At 43.5% G+C, this 14,255-nt stretch overlaps 1 long non-coding RNA gene across 1 annotated transcript; it reads left to right on the top strand.

Moving 5' to 3' along the window:
• Positions 1-267: 267 nt before the first annotated feature.
• Positions 268-14,074, top strand: LOC135425116 (uncharacterized). The gene is made up of 3 exons (XR_010435481.1): positions 268-1,576; positions 8,796-8,899; positions 9,049-14,074. It is a non-coding gene; the product is annotated as an uncharacterized LOC135425116 (long non-coding RNA).
• The last annotated feature ends 181 nt before the right edge of the window (positions 14,075-14,255 follow it).

The following is a 14,255-nucleotide window of genomic DNA, read 5'->3' as shown; positions in this document are numbered from 1 at the left end:
CTTTTAATTTTACTTTTACCTTTTAGATTCCTTTCGTGTATATCTATGTCACCAAATACATGAAACCAGCCTATCACAGTCTTATTATGTATTACCAACAGATAGCTTTACAGAGTGTGATAATTACTTAGGAATTTACTTTATTGCAAATTCTAGAAAAATAATCTCTGTTTTTCCTGAACATTTTGTCCACTATTTTCCTTATTATTTGCAGGCCATCTCGTGTTTCTGATGGTGGCAGTGATGGCTAAAAATGAAACATGAATCTTAGCTGCAGCACACATAATATTAAAACATAGTAGAAAGGGTCCACTCCCAAGTCCAGTCCCTATGCACAAAGAAATGATTCTCAGATAACATGGCTAAAGGAATCTCGGATAGTTCTATGGATTCTGCACAAAGGACTGCCAAAGTCACAGAAGTCAGTTCATGTCAACAAGGTAAAACATATTGCATAACAAGATCAATATACAGCACGGATTTAGATAGTGTTATCTGCAAAGTAATAATGATAACAACACTAAAGGACATAAACAAGGCAGGATGTTCCTGGAGGGCGTTTATGATAGCTTCCTCCTCCGAGGCTCCAAGTGATAGAGAAGCCAATTAGGAGAGGTGCACTGCTGGACCCCATACTCAACAACAAGAAGGGGCTTGTTGGGGATGTGGAGATCAAAGACAGCCTTTTGTGTAGGCCAGCCTGCAGTGAGATCATGGAATTGAGGATCCCAAGGGCAGGGAGAGTGGAAAAACAAGGTCACAACTCTGGACTTCAGGAGAACAGACTTTGGCCTCTTCAAAGATCTTGGAAAAGTGCTGTGGGATAAGGCCCTGGAGGAAAGGTGGGGCTAAGAAAGCTGATAAATGTTGAAGAATTACCTCCTACAAACTCGAGAGAGTTCCGTTCCAGTGAAAAAGAACTCAGACAAAAATGCCAAGAGGGCCATGTGGATCAAGAAAGAGCCTCTGGCCAAACTCAAACACAAAAAGGATGCAAGAATGGGTAACCTGGGAGGAATACAGAAACATCGTCTAAACATTTATGGATGAAGCTTGGAAAGCTAAAACCCAAATGGATTTGAATCTGGTCAGAGGTGATGAAGACAACAAGAAAGGTTTCTATGAGTACATGGCCGACAAAAGAAAGACTAGGAAAAATGTGGGCACATTGCTCAATGAGATGGAGTATCTGGCTACCGGGGCATGGAAAAAGTTGAGGTACTGAATGACTTCTTTGCTTCTGTCTTTACTAGCAACACCAGCCTTCAGGAATTCCAGGTCCTGAAGACCAGGAGGAAAGATTGGATCAAGGAACAGGTACCCTTGGTGAAAGAGGATCAGATCATGGAATACTTAAACAAACTGGACATATATGAGTCCATGAGCCTTAATGGGATGCATCTACAAATGCTGGAGGGAGGTGGCAGATGTCATTGTGAGGCCACTCTCAAAAATCTTTGATGGGAGAAGCAGGAAAGCTATGATGTAGTCGCCACCACAGAAATGCGGTGGGATGACTCGCATGACTGGAGTGCTGCCGTGGATGGCTACAGGCTCTTCAGAAGGGACAGGCAAGGTAGGAGAGGTGGAGGGGTGGCTCTATATGGTAGAGAGTCTCTTGTCTCTGTAGAACTTGAAGTCAATAATGATAAAGTTGAGTGCCTGTAGATCAGAATCAGGGGGAAGGACAACAAGGCTGACATCCTGGTGGGAGTCTGTTATAGACCATAATCCCAACCAGGATTATGAGGGTGATGAATTATTCTACAAGCAGCTACCGGATGTCTCAAAATCACCAGCCCTTGTTCTTGTGGGTGACTTTAACCTGCCAGATGTCTGCTGGAAACTCAACACAGCAGAGAAGAGACAATCTAGGAGATTCCTAGAGTGTATGGAGGATAATTTCCTACTCCAACTGGTAAATTAGCCTACCAGGGTGGGACCCCACTAGACCCGCTATTCACAAACAGAGAGGGGCTGGTGGGAGATGTAGTGGTCAGAGGCCGTCTGGGGCACAGTGACCATGAAAAAATAGTTTTCAATATTCAGGGATGCAAAAAGAGCCATCAATAAAACCTCTATGCTGGACTTCTGGAGGGCAGATTTCAGCCTATTCAGAAGACTGTTTCAGAGGGTACCTTGGGAAAACGCCCTTGAAAACAAAGGGGTCCAGGAGGGATGGACATGCTTCAAGAAGGAAGCATGAAGCACAGAAGCAGGCTGTCCCAGTCTGCCGAAAGGCAGGCTGGCGGAGAAGAGGGCCAGCCTGGCTTAACAGGGAGATTTTAAAGGAAATTAGGGGAAAAAAGAGAGCTTACTGACTATGGAAAAAAGGGCTGGCTACTCATGACGAGTTTAGGAATATAGTTAGGTCATGTTGAAAGAAAATTAGAGAGACAACCTTCTTTGCCTCAGTTTTCAAGAGTAAGACAGATTGTCCTCAGGACAACTGGCTTCTGGAGCTGGTAGACAGAGACAGGAAGCTGAATAGGCCCCCTGTAATCCAGGAGGAAACAGTTAGCGACCTGCTGAGCCACTTGGATCCTCACAAGTCTATGTGACCAGATGGGATCCATCCTAGGGTGAGGAGGGAGCTGGCAGAAGAGCTCGCCAAGCCTCTCTCCATCATCTACCTGGCTCACTGGGGAGGTCCCAGATGATTGGAAGTTGGTGAATGTCATGCTGATCCACAAGAAGGGCTGGAAGGAAGACCTGGGAAACTACAGGCCCGTCAGCCTGACCTCAGTGCCTGGCAAGGTGATGGAGCAGATCATCCTATGTGCAATCACACAGCACCTACAGTATGGACAAGGGATCAGACCCAGTCAGCATGGGTTTAGGAAGGGCAGGTTCTGTCTGACCAACTTGATCTCCTTTTATGATCAGGTGACCTGCCTGGTGGATGAAGGGAAGGCTGTGGATGTGGTCTACCTGGACTTCAGCAAAGCTTTTGACACCATCTCCCATGGCATACTCCTGAAAAAGCTGGCAGCCCACGGCTTGGACAGGGGCACTCTGTGCTGGGTTAGGAACTGGCTGGAGGGCCGGGCCCAGAGAGTGGTGGTGAACGGTGCTGCATCCAGTTGGTGTCCAGTCACTAGTGGTGTCCCCCAGGGATCAGTGTTGGACCCAGTTCTGTTTAATACCTTCACTGATGATCTGGATGAAGGGATTGAATGTACCATGAGCAAATTTACAGATGACATCAAGCTGGGGGGGAGTGTTGATCTGCTGGAAGGCAGGAGGGCTCTTCAGAGGGACCTGGACAAGCTGGAGAGATGGTCTGATTCCAGCGGGATGAGGTTCAACAGGGCCAAGTACCAGGTCCTGCACTTTGGCCAAAACAACCGCATGCAGTGCTACAGGTTGGGCACAGAGTGGCTGGAGAGCAGCCAGGCAGAAAGGGACCTGGGAGTTTGGATGGACAGGAAGCTGAACATGAGCCAGCAGTGTGCCCAGGTGGCCAAGAAGGCCAATGGCATTGTACAAGTTTCGAGCTGGCTTCCCGCCAAGTCTCCCGAAACTCGACAACAAGGACCCGCCTCCCAGAGAGGGAAAAGAAAGAAAAAAAGAAACCAAGCAGCCAAAGTTATAGCAAATATATATATATATATATATATTTTACATATAAGACAGATACACAAAAGGAGAATACCACACACCGGGGGGGGGGGGGGGAAGGGAGAAGGACAAAAAGGGACAAGGACCGAACAAGTCAAACAGCCAGCCGAAGGCAAACTAGCAAAAATCTCACCACTTCCCTTCGAACAGGCAGGATGGCCAGACACGGTCCTAGGCTCTCCCCTCACGCGTGGCAGATAACGGCAGTCACTGTAGGCCTCGGCTCCAGATAAGCCCGACCGAAACAGGGACCCACCGTTCTCGAACCTCGCCGGAGTGGAAGAGAGCGAACTCTCTTATCAATGCCTTATTTATACCCTAGGTTACGTAAAGGAATAGCATGGAATACTTCCTTGGTCACCTTCCTAGTTCCTTCCTGGTTACAAGCTGGTTTCCAGGAAGGCCTAGACTGAAACCATCACAGGCATCCTGGCCTGTATCAGGAACAGTGTGGCCAGCAGGACCAGGGAAGTGATTCTTCCCCTGTACTCAGCGTTGGTGAGGCCACACCTGGAGTACTGTGTCCAGTTCTGGGCCCCTCAGTTCAGAAAGGATATTGAGGTGCTGGAGCAGGTCCAGAGAAGAGCAACGAGGCTGATGAAGGGACTTGGGCACAAGTCCTGTGAGGAGAGGCTGAGGGAGCTGGGGTTGTTTAGCCTGGAGAAGAGGAGGCTCAGGGGAGACCTCATCACTCTCTACAACTCCCTGAAAGGAGGTTGTAGCCAGGTGGGGGTTGGTCTCTTCTCCCAGGCAACCAGCAGTAGGACACAAGGGCACGATCTTAAGCTCTGTCAGGGCAAGTTTACGTTGGATATTAGGAAGAAATTTTTTACAGAGAGAGTAATGAGACATTGGAATGGGCTGCCCAGGGAAGTGGTGGATTCACTATCCCTGGAGGTTTTTAAGATGAGACTGGATGTGGCACTTAGTGCTGAGGTCTAGTTAACCACGGCAGTGTTGGGTCAAGGTTGGACTTGATGATCTCGGAGGTCTTTTCCAATTGGATTGATTCTATAATTCTATGATGATCTGCAAACTTGCTGAGGGTGCCCTCTGCCCTGTCTCCAGACCACTGATGAAAATGTTGAACAGTATTAAACCCAGCACTGACCCCTGAGGTACACTGACCCCTGTTAGTTCCTGGCCTTCAACTAGACTCTGTGCCACAGAAGTTCAGTTTTCAGAGTACCTCACTGTCTGCACATCCAGGCCATGCTTCATTGGGTTCTCCGTAAAGATCTTATGAGAGACAGTGTCAGAGGCCTCACTGCAGTCCAGGTATCTGCCGCTCTGTCCTTGTTGTTGTACTTTTTTTATACTTTGCCTCTAATTTCTATTTGTAACTCCCTCACCATGGCTACCAGGCTGGCAGAGCTAAGTGCACCAGTACACAGAGTTTTCAAAAAAGTGCCCTTCTCAAAGAGTGGACCAGTTCCACTACAGTTTTAAAGCCTTTAACTGAGAAGTGTAAGAGAGTTGGCAAAATTATCCCTCAATCCTTCGGCAACATGTCCTGCTGCCCTGACAGAGTGAATTGTGTCCCTGCCACCTAGTGGCATCATGTCACTGTCTGATACTTAGTTTATGATGATACTCACACTTTTATGAGGTGTTTTATTTTTCTTTTTTTTGCATTAAACCCCTTTGTAGTAATTGAAGATCAAGCATCAATCAATGTCTAGAGTCTAAATGGAAGTTCTTATGTATAATGAGAAGCCTGAATAAATAGGAGGATCGAGAATACTGAATAATGGTATTTTACTAGCAGTGTATTAAATACATCAAAACACCAGTAATTGAACAAACTCAAAATACAGAGGTGAATAAGGAAACAAAAGTAGTGTTATTCTAATAGGTAATGACTTATTAGGCCTGTTTTTCTTAGCTCCTATAAATTACACATAAAACTTAGTGATTGAAAAAGAATTAAAATGGGAAAAAATTAAAAATAAATGGTGGCCATTCCAGTCACTCTGTTATATCATGTATCATGTATGTGCTGTTATATCATCTATCATATATGTGCTGTACCATGCAATATACCCATACCCTCTCATTCACCCATCAAATCTTCTTGAAGAGTGTGATGGTTAATGAAACAGTGTGTAGCACTGTTTAGTTTTTGCAACAAGAACTAAAGGGATGGGTTCATGGACTAAAAAAGTATTAATCATCTAAGTATATAGGGACAGTATATAGTATATAGGGACAGGATATGGTATATATACACCATATAGTATATAGTGTATATACACCATATATGGTTTGGATGATAGACAGCAGGATCAATTGGATGAGATGCTGGCTTTTCAGTGGCTGGTGTTGTGGAGCAACTCACTCTTCTGAAAGATCCCAGACTGCTATACGTAGAGAAACATTCTTCAGCTAAACAGGGAAGATATTGTAATAAACCCTTTACTAAAAGGTAGAATATTAGCTGTCTTTCTTTAGGATAGTAATTTTAAAAAAAGTACATATACAGGATGAACCAGTGGAAAGCAGAGTATCTGGTCGTGCTCCAAAAAGGTATTTATATTTAGTGAAGAGATTTGTATGTATATTGTCTAGACACGTACACAGAACTATTTTTATTTTCATCATAATCATGGTGAGAAAACCATGCTGAGGTGAGAATACATTCATCTTCCTAATGTGGAGTGTGACATAGGTAATGGTTCCTCTGGTGCAGTTTGACATTTTTCACAGATACTTGCTTTTCTATTAACTGTGTCTCCTTTATAGTAGTACCACAAGGGTTGTTTTTTTCAGGGAATGGGATGAAAAGCAATATGCCTTTATAAATCCGTCTACTCAAATTAGTGGTTACAAACAAAAAACTCCATCATCATACTAATGTAGAGTAAAATTGGCAGTGCCCTTTAGATCTTTATGTGATCTGCTGGGTTTTCTTTTCCTGTGTAACCCTGGAATAGGATTTCTTGCATGTGTTATAAAATGGAGGGACAACTGCAGCACGTTTGTAAACTTTTTACTCCTACACTGCTTACAATGCTTTCAAAATAATTCCACATAATCGTCATTTTGCCTTAGTATAGTTGTATTAGTAGCACATTAATAAAAGCTGCTGGTGGTGAGGAGGGCTTTGCATCTTACTGTACTGCGAAGCCTGACAGTTAATTTTCAAAAACTAATTCCTGCTAATGAGTTACTACTCCTGGATGCTTTTGGAGAGGCATTAGCAATATGTGCCAGACCTGCCAGCTGTGCTGCTGGGAAGTGGTGAGATGCAGGAAGCAGATACAGGCTGCAGGCAGCTGTCAGACAATTATGTAAAGGAAGGTATCAAAGAAAACACTGCATAGCAGGTGCAGCCCAGGGAAGAAGATGTAACACTAGCCAATGACACAGAAATGGGAAGAGTTGCTGAGATATTAGCTGGTGGCACATCATGGCCGCCCCATGAAATACACAGTCCCAAGGCTGCAACAAAGCCTCTGCCTTGCTGTAAGCTACAGCTTCACAGGAGCAGGCTATGAGAACTGAAGTGGCTTAAAGTGAATCTCTCACAATGTGCATTTACACGATATTTTACAATGGATGGGTATAGCTGATGTGAACTTCATCTGACTAAAAGATGTCATCCACATTTAGGCTACAGGCATCTCCCAAAGCTGAGGCCTGTGTTCAGTCATGCAGCAGGTACCTTGCTCCCCTGCTCATTCAGAGGGAAGCCTGGAGGCATGGAAGGCTGCAGGTGGAGCTGTGCAGTGCTTCAGGATCCTTGAGCTGCTTGCCAAGGCAGCTGCAGGGCAGCTGCTGAGAAACCCTTCTCCCATGTGCTGTACATAGCTCTCACCCTGCAAAAAGGTCTTGGAAGCCCATGTTCTTCCCCAAAAGTGAGACACTCCCCTTGTAACACGAGGTCCCAGAAATGCCAGCATTGCTGCAGAGGTGGAGGCAACATTGCCTTCTGCCAGTAACACAAATGTCAAGAAGAAACAGCTTATCTAGGGAATGGCTGGGGTAGGAGCATAGCAGCTCCTTGGGCAAATACTGTAGCAGAGTCAAGATAACACTGACAAGATTTGTCTGCTGATAGACAACGTTTCATGGGCAAAAAATGTGATCCTCAGTTTGGGTTGAGAGGTCCTTTTTTCCTGCTTTCCCCACTCTTTGCACCATACAGTCAGTTAGACCTATGGCATTTGCAGCAGCTGCCCAGGGCACACCCGACACCTCAGGCTACAAGCTGGGTGCTAAAGAGACCCTGCGAGGCAGGGCAGTGTTCTTTTGTTTTCACACCAATGACTCAGCTGTGATAACTCCCTTCTGGAAAGGCATTAACAGCTTCACAGGCAGCCTGAGGGGTCATCTCTGCAATGATGGACTGGCATAATAGGCAGCTGCAACGATCTAGACCATCAAGAATTCCAAAAATATCCCATGACTAGCAGAGTTAAATCACTCACTGTGGAACTCCCACCCTGGGGAAGGTACTGGGCATTGCCACCTGAACCTGAGCATCTATAATCTTCAGGTTTTTGGACTTCTGGTACCACTTGTCAAATCCAGAGGAGATCAACAGGAGTTGCCACTCTCGACTGCGATCATTACTTCAACATAACTGCAACCATCATGTGGACCAACGGCTTTCCCTTTCCTTTTACTCTGCACCCAGGGGGACCAGGTGGTGCTCAGCACAGGGGTTAATGACACCGTACTGCTCTTGTCCTAGGGTGCTGGGTTGTACATCTGTCTTTGTGGGTTAAAATCCATTTTCTCTGTATCATTGTATTTATTGTAGTCTTTTTAGTAAATTGTAACTCTGACTTGTAATCTCTCTTGAGCTGGGTTCATTTCTCCCACCGGTTTACTTTTAAACCAGCACATGGTCCCACAAGGAATGTGGGTCCATGGGTTTCCTACTGGGGAACCTAACTGATGCTCCACTCTGAAGCTTCCTGCGTAAAGACAGTGGTCCAGGATGTGACTGCATTGCTGCAGTTAGGTAGTAGGTTCATAGGGCAAGAAACAAGTAATTTAATACAACTGTTTGCTTCCAGCATGACTGGCAGTATGATATCAATGCAGACATGAGGGGTCTACTAATGACACCTTACTGCTGATCTCTCATCACTCAGACACCACCAAGCCAATGCACAGTACTTCGCTTCTGACAAGTCTGTACTACAGTTTTTCCTTTCTTTCTGCAGACTACTGCCAGATGTCTCACAAGCTACATGGGAATATGGTCTATGAATGGGCACATACATGATTTGGCCACCACACAGTGTGGCCACTTTTAACAGTCCAAGAGGTAAGAAAGACTTAGGTACCCCAACCTTGACCTCCCTAATACTCCCCTCCCCTCCCTGGTCTCCACTGTAGCTCATTACTTCAAGCATACAGCCTTCCAGCAAAAGAACTCTTTTTCTAACATGACCTTGGTCTTATCTTCTCAGTCAGCATCTCAGATTTCAGATTTTCTAAAGATGTCCAATGTGCTCCAAGAAACAGATGCCAGTGACTATTCTATGACAACATGCTGAGGCACTTCAGCACCACAGAGCACTATTGCAACTGTATGATCCCTCATGGATATATTTCCCACTGTCAATTACTATTTCAGCACCTCCTAAATGATGAATTCTGTCAAGTTGGTGTGCAGAAGGAGAGGCAGCACCCAAGTCAGCCTCTGCTGTATTGATGGTCACAGCCCCAGAGGTAAGACAAGTTGGCACTGCTTGGGGCCATGAATTTCAGGCAGATGCCTCCTTTTCCTTGGGTGGAGACACAGACATAGGATCCTTCCTCCTTCCATCACTGTCCTCAACATTATCTGGGCGGTGACATCTAAACTTGACATCATGGCAGCAACATCTCTAACATTCACCACCTCTCCCATCACCTCTCAGGGAATGATTGTGCTATGACTGTTTTTGTTTATTCACAGAGAACCAGCCCTGGAGCTATTGTCACCTCAGCCCTGCACTTCCTGGCAGACTCTTCCTCCTCAAAAGGCTGAGGGGTGAGTTCCTCCACCACAATTCAAGTTAGACAAGGCAGGTCCTTTTCAGACCTTCACAATTCTGTAGGGCTATAGCTTTTGGACCTTTGCCTTTGTCTTGCAGAGCTGCTTGTCCTGACCCTATCCAGACCTAAAGTTCATCCCAGGCCTTAACTCTCCCTAATCCCTATTTACTCTAATTTTCACTGGCTTTATATACATCTAGTGTACAATTTCCTAAATAAGCCTTCTGCTTCCATCTCTTCTGCAGTCTTCACTAACCTCTAGGCTAAGCAGAGTGGGGTGGAATCAGTGGACAAGATTCATTCTTATTCTAGCACCTCATTCTAGAGATGCCTTGTTGGTGCAGACATAGTTCTGTCATGCCTGGAGAGAGCAGGCAGACAGTCCTTGAGAATGGCATAGGGCATGAAATGCCTCCTTAATAGGGGATGGCTTACTAGAGATGTGTCAGTTGTATATACATGAGAGTGACATAGGCATCCCTCGAAGCAAAAATGTCGGAACTGTGCAGCCTACCAAGCATAGACATCCCAATGCAGGACATAGGTGTGTTAAAAACTGTGGGGAAGTAGTCAAGGTGAATCATTGTCATGCACCACAGTGTCTAAAATGATGCTGGATGCCTGCCTACTTTCAGTCCCAAGTCATAATCTTAGCGTCCTGTGAGCTGAGGGATCCCAAATCACCTTACCCTCTATATGCCATAGATATGTGGCACTCTGTTCCGATTGGAAGTGAGGACAGATAGCCCTGTTCAAGTCATGCTAAGCAGTCCTATATATTTTGGCTGCATAGAAACAGCCTCCTACCTCTGGACAGTAATGTGTAATTGATTTGATTTTCCAAAAGCCTGCGTATGAAGGCCACTTGTCTGCTGAATTTTAATTTGCCTTGTCTTGGTGAAACAGTCTGTGCTGCCATATCTTTTCCCTTAGGCTTCCTTGCTAAGATGGTTGCTACGTCTCATAGCATTCAGGAGAAATCTTCTCCAACTCCTCCACTATTTATTTTTAGATTTCAATGAGAAAAAACCCATCTACAACTCTAGGCAATGACAGCTATTTGGGATCAGAAGCAATGCTGAAATAATCATGCTTATACACTGCAACAATAAATTCCAAGCAGCACTTCGAAGCAGTGGAACAAGCCCACCTCAGAACTGCTTTATCAGCTATCCCCCTTTAAGAAGATTAAACTGTTATATTTCTCTGCTGCTGCTTTCATCTTCCTTCTGTGAGTGTCATCCAAGCCTCCAGGCAGGCATAGCTGCTTATCCTCATCTGGAGACTTTAAGTCAGGAAAAATGAGGGTGAGGGAGAAAAAAAAATACAGACATATTTGTCAATAAGCAGTGAGTATGTATGAGAAGAGCATGGTTAAAAAATGGAAGCCATGGCCAGGGACAGATGTCTCAGGCCCCAGGTAAGTGGTTTTCTAACACTACAACATAAACTCAGAGCTTGGACACTGCTTGAAAACTTTTGTTTTGCACTGACACATTGACAACGACTTCTACAAAGATCCGGATCACTACTGTAATTAGCACCTATTATTGTTATGGCTGCAGATGGGACATTAAGGACATGATTTCCTATTAATTTACACCAGTAAATGGTTAAGGCATCATTATTATTTGCTGGCAAAGGTCAGCAAAGATGACTGCTTTGGGCAGAACAAAGTATGAAAAATAAGGGCCATTTCAAAGAGATATTTTAGATAAATACTTTCCTTTAGAATCTTCCCTCCATAATGCATTTCTACTTTCAATCATGTGAATAATTTGCCAAAAGGTTCAATTTGTTGTCAAAAATAGCACTTAGCTGCTTTCATACATTTTAATATATCTTCATGATGTATTAAATTAATGAATCACCTTGTGTGTACTGCTGGTTTTAACTCTGGTAAAGTTAAGCTTCAAGTTAATATTTGGGAGGTCTTGGGAATCCTATAAAGAAATGTAGCTTCCTTCGGTGTTTGTAAAAATGAAAATTGTTGTTTCAAATCGAACATAAAGGATTGGATTTCAAACCAAAGATAGTGTGGAGAAATGAGACAGTCTTTTGCAAAAAGGACCCGATATCTGAGTGCTGCTTGTAATTCTGTAAACTCAGATATTTCTTTTGCTCCCTTCAACAAAGTTATTGAGTTCTCAGGGACTCAAAACAGGTGAATGGAGACATGTAAGTAGTTTGGTTTTTAAGAGAGAATTTCGGAGTCTGTGTTCCCTAAGCCATTCAGCCCTGCCTCAAGCCCATTTCTCTTCCAGACACTGCCATCCAAGCTGTGGAGCTCTCTTTTTGCAGCTTCCTCAGTAATTCAGAGCATGAATACAGTAGCAAAGCACAGTAAAACACTTCAAGCCTGAAGTCCTCTACAGGCCATTGAGTCTACATGTCCATTGCCAGGAACTTGGGGAAGTGTCTCCCAGAATGTTCCAGTTCATTTGCAAGTCAGCTGCTTTGCTGCCATGTTTCCAAATCCTTCCCAGTACACTGAATCTTTCCAAGTAACGGGAGCTGGTTGCATTACATGGCAAGCAACTGCTATGTACAAAAAATTTCCAGATCCTTTCTTCCATGCATGCCATTTCTGTACCACGGTTACTAGTGCAAAACCAGAAGCCTGGGCAATGATGTGTTTTAATGGGCAGAGTCTCAAATGTGAAGTCAAGTTCATGATTCCTATTTCAGATGTACGGAACTGTTGAGTTTTAGGACAACACAAAAAAGACAGTTTCTTGGAGAATGATGCTTATCTTTTGTGGAAAGACCAGTATTCCATGGAATGATTTCTGCCTTAGCAACCAGGTTGAATCCACAGTCATCCTGCTAAATGTTGCTCTGCTGAGGTCTGATCAATTTGTAGAAATGTAGCTCTAACTTCCAGCTAATTGCTATTTTAGTTGGTGCTTATTATTATCACTAAACATTTATACTACAGTTCATCAAGCTTTTTCAATCACAGTTGACACGTTAGTCTACTAACAACTGTATAGGTAGATTGACTGAAGAATTTATCATCTCATATAAATAGCAAATATAGAGGCTACAACAATCACAGTGTATACTTGATGTATGTCTTTTACTTTTTGAGAGTAGGATGAATTTTTGAAAATAGAAGGGTACACTGCTATTCCTCTTTCTCTTGACCCATACTAGAGCTTCTCTTTAGGGTAACCAGCCCTACATTACCCTCTCATCAACTTTGTATCTCCTCAAGCCAAAAAAGCTGAGAGAGCTTTCTAGGTGAAGTGAACCTCTCAGGAGACAAGTGAGAGCTACAGAGTGCTAGTTGTATGAACAACAGGGATGGAGCTGAGATTTTCTGGAAAAAAACTCAAACCACTAGATCCAAATGGTTGTGTCAAAAGCTGCTCTGTTTGCATATGGACATGTTTTCCTGTCTTGCAAGTACCAGTGTGTTCTTGGCCCCCCTAATTTCCTTTTCTATTGCCTGAATAGCAGAAAAAATTAAAATTCATTGCTGCTACTACTTCCTGGAAACTCCAGGCATCTTGTGGACCACTGCAATTGTGCTGATTTGCAAATCCTGAAACCAGTACCTTATATCTTCTAACTCCCTTGGTTACCTACCCATGTTCCCATAGAACTTTGGTGAAATTATTATTTCCTGACCTTCTAATTAATCCCTTTGGTGACAATGTTGTAGGAAAATGAGGAACAAAGCACAAAAAGAGGATTAGAAAAGAGCCTGCCACTAAAATAATTGTTTCTAAGAGCATATAGTTGCAATATGTTTGAAGAGTCACAAAAATCCAGAACAATGTGGAACCCACCCATCTGCCAAGACCTCTCTTTATTTTCTAATTTATACACGATTTCTTATTTTAGATGTTTCTTTCTGAAAAAGAATTTTACCTTTTTAAGATAAGTGCTTTTTTTAGCTTTGTACATTTTTTTGGGCAAAGATCTTGGAACTGGCATCTGCCAACAGGAAATCAGTTGTCAGAGGAATTATTAATGACTGTGTACCAGATACATTTAAAATCTTCATTTGTGTTCTTGCATGTATTATGGATATTCAGAAATTTTGACTGAGTGACTTGCCTGGAGAACGTAACTGTTTTCAGCAAACAATAAGAAAAGTTCTTGAATACTTTCTGCTTAACTTTTTTCATAACCAAGTAACTACTCATGTATTTCTTCCATGATTAACTAACTAGTTCATTTGTGAAGAAAAGATTTCTGAAACCATTTGGAATAGTGCCCTATAGTGACTTTACTGCTGTAACAATAAACCTGACTTCAGAAGTGATATTCCACACTTTTTCTAAGTCTTGCTTTCATTTTTCATTCTTCCTTTTGATTCTTCATTTAAATAATTTCCTTTGAAAAGCTGGAAGGCATTTTGGAACATCCTCTGCTATTTGCCAAGCCCAGGTTATGCCTACCATGCAATACGTGCTGCCATTTCCATTAAGCTTTAGAAATGTCTGCTTTGAAATTAATTTTTAATCTTCCAGTGGCACAAACTTCCAAGAGGGTTTGCTCATTTGTTACCGCCCTCTGTGAAGCAGGAGTTGCTTGTGCCTAAGGCAGGGAAATGCAATGCACTACTAATTATTTGTCTCATGTTGCATCATAAATGGTTATCGGTTGGCCAGAGCAACTTATGCCAATTT

Source organism: Pseudopipra pipra, chromosome 1 (genome assembly GCF_036250125.1).
Source record: "Pseudopipra pipra isolate bDixPip1 chromosome 1, bDixPip1.hap1, whole genome shotgun sequence".
NCBI lineage: Eukaryota > Metazoa > Chordata > Aves > Passeriformes > Pipridae > Pseudopipra > Pseudopipra pipra.
This window is presented reverse-complemented; position numbering and strand designations above follow the sequence as displayed.